This window comes from Piliocolobus tephrosceles, chromosome 1 (assembly GCF_002776525.5).
Source record: "Piliocolobus tephrosceles isolate RC106 chromosome 1, ASM277652v3, whole genome shotgun sequence".
NCBI classification, from domain to species: Eukaryota; Metazoa; Chordata; class Mammalia; order Primates; family Cercopithecidae; genus Piliocolobus; species Piliocolobus tephrosceles.
The window spans coordinates 171,455,753-171,463,315 of NC_045434.1; the positions used below are offsets into that span (position 1 = coordinate 171,455,753).

The 7,563-nt window shown below is 36.4% G+C and overlaps 1 protein-coding gene and 1 pseudogene across 4 annotated transcripts in view; one reads left to right on the forward strand and one right to left on the reverse strand.

Annotated features, from left to right (window-relative positions):
* FAF1 (Fas associated factor 1) overlaps positions 1-7,563 on the forward strand; it is a 558,082-nt gene that overhangs the window by 153,463 nt on the left and 397,056 nt on the right. The window lies entirely within an intron of this gene.
* Positions 6,734-7,563, reverse strand: part of LOC111522966 — a 5,116-nt pseudogene continuing 4,286 nt past the window's right edge.

Consider the following 7,563-nt stretch of genomic DNA (forward strand, 5'->3'; position numbering starts at 1 on the left):
CTGTAGAGGTCCTCAAATGTACACTGCTTTTCTACTTTATACAGTGTTATGGACACCTGCAGTTTTATGAATGAATAAACTATTGATAATAATAAGTCTCTGTCCTCATCTGAAAGCAGCCAAGCATTGAGCACTGCCCTTCATCAGTGGCCATCAGACACTGGTTTATATTTGCACAGATGCTTGCTATAACAAAAGATAAGTTACTGTGAACGAATAGCTCATCCTATCAATTTCTGCTTCTTTGCTACAACCCATTATTTACAAAATTTTTCAATTTTTTTGTTTTTAACCTGACAACCATTCCATCTTCTATTGTCTCTTCTTTAATTGAGGGTTTATTTTGTGTCAGGCATCATGTCAAGTGATACACTTACATTATTTCACTTGATTCTCACAGCAGTCCCCAAAAGTAAATAGGTAAATGTTAGTTTTATTATGTAGATGAGAAACTGAGGGCTAATGAAGTTAAGTAAACTGTCCAAGTTCACATAGCTGTTAAGGGATAGAGTTTTGAACCCAGGCCTGTCAGTTCATGAGGAATTGTCATAGCAGTAAACCACATTTTAAGATTACTTATCACATTTTCCCTACCTAGTATGCTATTCTTCTCTGTACTAGTTTTTTTCTTCCTACCACTTATAAATAATGTCATGTTGAGCTTTGGCTGTAATCACATAGTGGTGCTTTACTCTAAATACGTTTCTGCTTTGTTGTCACATAGATTCTCAGTTCTAGAGGAAGGGAATTGTGTTTCTTATTAATTTTGTCTGTGACACATAGTAATTGCCTAATGAATACTTGACTGACTGAGTTTGTTATTAGCAAGCTTATTTTTAGGTCTGTTCTTTCTCATTTGGATATTTGAACGTCTTTGCTGTTAAGACTTCTGACTCTTGATGATATTACTTTTCCTTGTCTGGCAAACATAAGGTTTGAGGAAAGAGCGGGATAACCCAGACACCCAAGGAATAAGAAGGGGCTAGTTTTAATATCTAACTAGTAAAATTACATGATCTCTACCTATTGTGACTTTTTTGAGAAATACTTTTCATGAATCTTTTCTTTGCAGTTTTTTTCTAAGCATGTCATACAAATCTTTTTTTCTTTCCTGTTTATATTTGGTTGTGACATTCTATAAGGACAGCTCATTATGTAGCCTAACCTATTTGAAAGTTTTTATCAGTTCTGATTCTCAGGAGAAAACCTAGGGTGAGAAAACACTGCCAAACTATAATTAAATAGGTATGAAAGAATTTTTTTTTACCTTTCCGAGGAAAATCTCAGTTTTTAGAAACATGAAATTCTTGGTTTACTAAACTCACATTAGTTTACCTGATCAAATTGAAACCTTTTGAGGTTCACAATTTTTCTTGATTGCAGTTTTACCTTCTGCTTATTTCTACATTGGATCTTGCTCTACCTGTTGTATCACTTTTCCTATAAATATAATCTAGTTCTAGAATTACTTTATTGCATGAAAGAAACATCTGCTTTATAAAATCTATGGTAGACAACAGTTCAGAGGTTTTAGGACCCAGTAAAAATGTGTCATGTTAATCATCTAGCAGAACATGCTGGTGCTCATGGTTGAATGCAGTTTGGAAATGTGGCTGATATTTACTGTTTTTTGATAGCTAGTATTACTTATGTAAATTGACAGTATAAATGTATGTTTTATAAAATAAACTAAATGAAATAGGGATTGAGCTCACAGCTGGAAAACCAATTTAAAGACTTTATGCTAATTCTGAAAGAAGTAGCATATGCTACTTACGACTTGGACGTTTAAAAGAAAATAAAAATTTAGACTCAGTACAGTGGCTCATACCTATAGGCCCAGCACTTTGGGAAGCCAATGCGAGTGGGTCACTTAGTTTGAGAGCAGCCTGGTCAACGTGGCAAAACCTCGTCTCTACCAAAAAAATAAGAAAATCAGCCCCGTGTGGTGGCACATGCCTATGGTCTCAGCTACTCAGGAGGCTGAGATAGGATCGCTTGAACCTGGAAAGCAGAGGTTGTAGTGAGCTGAGATCACACCATTGCACGACAGCCTAGGTGACAGAGTGAGACTCTTTCTCAAAAAAAAAAAAAAAGAAAAAGAAAAATGTAAATTGCTCCATTTTTAGGATTGTTCATATCAATCAGATGCACTGTGTACTTGATATTTTTTAAAACTTACTAACCTACAAGTTAGCTTGATTTAATTTATTTCTATTACTGGAAGTTTAAACCAAATATCATTGTAGCAAAGTCAGTGGTTTAGCACACCGGTAAATATGATGGATGACTTGGCAGTTCTTCCTGCTTGTTTCAAGAATCAGCTGACATAAATCACTGTGTACTTGGAAAAGAAAAAATAATATGGCAGTTAAAATTCCCGTTCATACTGTCAGTTTTTTAAAAAATTTGCTATTTAGGCCGGGCACGGTGGCTCAAGCCTGTAATCCCAGCACTTTGGGAGGCCGAGACGGGCGGATCACGAGGTCAGGAGATCGAGACCATCCTGGCTAACATGGTGAAACCCCGTCTCTACTAAAAATACAAAAAAAACTAGCTGGGCGAGGTGGCGGGCGCCTGTAGTCTCAGCTACTCGGGAGGCTGAGGCAGGAGAATGGCGTGAACCTGGGAGGCGGAGCTTGCAGTGAGCTGAGATCCGGCCACTGCACTCCAGTCCGGGCTACAGAGCAAGACTCCGCCTAAAAAAAAAAAAAAAAAAAATTTGCTATTTAATGGTAATATAATTTCTTAAAATTTCTAGTTATACTTCTATATCTTTAAGTAAAATATTAAAGTGTTCATGTACAAAATTTCTATTTCCTACCTATACCTGCCAGGTTCTCACTTTTTTATCTTTTAATAATCTGTTTTTGGATTTGATTTAATTTGATGCTTTAGTTATTTTTAAATATTTTATATTTTTATATTACACTCATCTAAATACTTAAATACTTCTTTATCTCTTGTGCATGTACTCAATTTCTCTCCAACACATACTCGCTCTATATCTTAAAGAGCCAAGTTTAAAATTTATCTATGTGGTAAATACAATTCTTCAGATTCCAAGGCATTCTAAGATTAATCTTTGTGTACATACATCTGCTTTAGTTATAGGAAACTGAATAGTGGAATTGTTCTTTAAAGGCCTCTATTACTGAATTTGAGCTTTCCTCTTTAGCTTAATGTTGAAAGCTCTAGCATTTATCCCCTCCTCTTCATCATGAATGAGTTTCCATAACTCCTGAAGTATGTATAGCTTTGTAACCCAGCTAGTTAGCCTATATTCTCAGATATGCAATATGTATTTCTACCTCTTAAGTTTTTGCTATTATAGGTCTCCCTTGGATGTTTTTCTCTATTTCTTGTTAACCATTCAATTTTTTTTTTTCATAGCTCCTAACCCTTCAGGAACTGTCCAAATTTCATCTTTCCTTTAAAGCTGACCTGAAGTCTTATCCCTTTTATTCCTTAACAGACTATTCTCTCAGTGGGGACACCTGACACTATTTTGTTGCTTCTTTCCCTCACCCAAGTTCACGTGCCTGTGCGCGTGCACACACACAATTCTACATTTAAAGAGAATGTGTATTGTTGAAAGGATTTAAATGATTTCCAGCTAGGGTGTGTAAGGAAGAGCTGTATTGATAAATGTACACTTTGATTCATAGATATAGCTGGGGAAAAGCATTATATGATACCTTTAATAGAGCCATGACTAGCGGCTGTGTAGATGTCTTTGAAGGTATTTAAGTAGCTCTAATATAATGCTATGTTGTTACCAACATGTTGGCATTTTGACTCTTTTTTTTTTTTTTACAAGGATATTTATTATATTTTACGTATGCCAAAACTGACGTATAGTTCTAGAGGTTAGTAGTCTATATAGTCTAGAGGTTAGTAGTCTATATAGTCAGTCATTCTATAAAGTAGACTATAGTCTATATAGTCTGTATAGACTAAAATATAGTCTATATTTTAGGAGTATGGCAAGTCCAGTAGCACTCTCACAAGTTCTATGCTTGAATTTTTGGACTTATTTTTTTCTTAGTAATTTATTTACTGCACAGAGGATGAATATTTTAAAATGTATAATGAGTGATAGCAGTGTGTTTAGAATGCAAGGATATCTAAAAATGTAAAGGAACTACAGAAAAATTGCAAAATAGTGTAGAGCTCTCAATACCCTTTTTCAAACTTCTGCTGATGTTAACATCTTATAAATACAGTACACAACAATTGGCATAGTGCTATTGGTAATTTTCTTTTCTTTAATTTTTTTTTTTTTTTTTTTTTTTTTTTTTTGAGATGGAGTCTCACTCTGTTGCCCAGGCTGTTGTGCAGTGGTGCGATCTTGGCTCACTGCAACCTCCGCTTCCCGGGTTCAAGCGATTCTCCTGTCTCAGCCTCCTGAGTAACTGGGATTACAGGCATGTGCCACCAATCCTGGCTAATTTTTTTTTTTTTTTTGTATTTTTAGTAGAGGTGGGGTTTCACCATATTGGCCAGGCTGGTCTCGAAGTCCTGACCTCGTGGTCTGCCTGCCTTGGCCTCCCAAAGTTCTGGGATTAGAGGCATGAGCCACCGTGTCTGCCCTAGTACACTATTATTAACCAAACTACTGACTTTATTTGACTATTACTAGATTTTCTACTAATGTGCTTTTTCTGGTTCAAGATCACATTTAATGTCCACAATGCATTTAGTTTTCACGTCTGTGTAGCCTCTTCCAACCTGTGCTAGTTCTTCAGCTATTCCTTATTCCATGACCTTGACACTTTGAGAGATTACTGATCAGGTATTTTGGAGCATGTTTCTCAGTTTGAGTTTGTCTGATGTTTTTTCATGAGAGAGTGAGTTTATGCATTCTTGGAAAGAGTATTACAGGTGTGATTTTGTATTTTTCTCAGTGTAACAGGAGGTACGTGATATCAGTATATGTTATTACTGGTGCTGTTAACTTTGACATGTGGTTAAGATAGTGTCTCCCAGTTTTCTCCAATGGAGAGTTACCATGCTTCCCTTTGTAATTAGTAAGTATCTTGTGGGAAATATTTTGAGACTGTGCAAATATCCTGTTTCATATTAAACTTTTGCCAATGAATTTTTTATTCTCCATTGACATAATTGTACCTCTTAAAATTATTTTTAGTAGTTATCCTGGGTTTTACAATATAATCAGACAGAATCTACAGTTAGGTAGTAATACTGCTTCATTTAACAGCCCTATACAGCATTGTATTTCCAATTCTTCTCGCACTTTTTTTGTATTTTTGTCATGCAATTTACTTTTGCATATGCTGTAAACATAATATTTTGCTACTGTTTTTACTTCTAGTAGTCAGTTATCTGTTCAAGCAATTAAATACAGGGAGAAAGTTAATTTAATTTAATTTTATTATCATTTATTTTATTTCCAGTGGTTTTTTAAAATTATTTTTTTGGTATAAGTTTAAGTTTTTGTCTGGCATACTATTCTTTCTGGGTGAACTACTTTAGCATTTCTTGTAGAGTACATTTGTTGGCAATAAATTCTCAGGTTTTTGTTTGGGGAAGTTTTTATTTCTTCACTTTTGAAAGATGCTTTCACTGGATATGGAATTCTTTGTTAACAGCCTTTTAAAAGACTTTTCCTTGTGTTTGTTTTTCATAGTTTGAATATGATATGCCTAGAGGTGTGTGTGCGTGTGTGTGTGTGTGTGTGTGTGTATGTGTGTTTCTAAGCCTTATAGCTTTGGGTGCTGTTGGTGCTCTTGGATCTGTGATTTTGAAATATTTTTCTTTTTTATTGAGAAATTTATATAATATACAGTTAACCATTTTAAAACATACAATTCAGGGATATTTAGTGTATTCACAATGTTGTGAGCCCACCAGCTCCCTCTAGTTGGTTTTGAAAAATTCATGGTTATTTTTTTATTTTCTTTCTCTCTCCTAAGATTCTGACTATGCATATATTAAATAGTTTGTTTTTTGTTCTACAGCTTTTGTTTGTTCTTTTCATTGTGTTTCAGTTTGAGTAATTTCTGTAGCTCTAGTAATTTCTATGGATCTATCTTAAATTTCACTTATTCTTTCCTTGACTGTGTCAGTTCTACTAATGAGCCTGTTGTGGACATTCTTCATCTCTGTTACAGTATTTTTTTAAAATTTCAAGCATAGTTTATCTTTCTTTGCTGTAATTACCCATCTGGTCTTAGGTGTTGTCTGTTTTTTCTATTTGAGCCTTTAACATATTAATCATAGTCATCTAAAATTTCCTGTTCTAACATCTGCATCCTATCTCAGTTTTTTTTTTTAATTTCTAAAATCAAGTTTATTATTCAAAGCAAAAATTGCCCATATAATTAATACATTAGTCTTCAATTTTTATTTCTGCATGGTTATACAGTCTGAATGACTAGCTCACAATCCCGGGTGGTATTACAAGTTTTGTTCTTCAAAATGGTGTTACTGTTGAAAGGGGAAAAGTCCTCACTGACAAAGAAATGACACTAATGAAAACAACATCAAGAATGATCCGCTGGTGCCACAAATTACAGAGAAGCTGTCAGTGAGCAGTTCCTCACCTCTCGCAGCAAAGGGGATCAAGGGCTAAAAATATCTTAGAAAAATCAAACAGCACCTGCAATAAATACACTCTTATATAAAGGCCAGGCTTGCAAACTATTTCTTCTCATCCATGCAGCTCAAATATGAAGGGATTAAATATAAGGCTAATCCCTGGTGAATCTTCTTACTTCTTCCTCTTCTTTGTGGAGTGTAATTTTCCTTTAAGTGGGATTGGGACTATCCCTTCACATTCCTTTAGTTCCTGGGTCAGAAGATGTTTGACAGTGTTTGGTCTAATCACATCTACGTTTGGAGACAAGTGCTCCATCATGCTTTCAACAATTGTGGTTGGTGCATAAAAATCCACCAGGAAATACCCTCCTCTGTTGTGCCAGTGATTGTGGGTGGAGATCTTACAAGGAAGCGCTCGTTCACCCAGGTTTTCCAAGTTCCTGTTGCTCCTCTGTCCATCGGAGCCTCTATCGTATGTTTCAAAGCAGCAGCAGTCTGTGGCTGCGGCATGGCTTTCAGGATTAAAGCCAGCTCATAGTGGGGCATGCCCAGAGGCTTGATGCGTGCGGCTCGGAAGCGAGCTGGTTTCCAGGACATGAAGGGGCAGTATGGCAGGGACCGCGGGGACCTGGAGGTGGCCAGGCCTGACGTCTCCCGGACAGCAAAAGCACTCTCCAGCCACCTGAGTCCGAGTCCCCTCAGTCTGTTTCTGATGACAGCTTGTCACTTGCAAATGTGCTTTTTTTTTTGGTATGCTTTGTAATTTTTATTGAAAGCTGTACATCGTATATAGCGTAGTATAGACAAAGGCAAATAGATTTTATGCCTGGAAAGGAGTCTCCTTTCTTTCCTTCCTTTTCTTTCCTTTTTCTTTTTCCCTTCCCCTTCCCTTCCCCCTTCCCCTTCCCCTTCCCTTCCCTTCCTTTCCTTTCCTTTCCTTTTTCATCCCCCTCCCCTCCCCCTCCCCTCCCCCTCCCCTCCCCCTCCCCTCTTCCCTCCCCC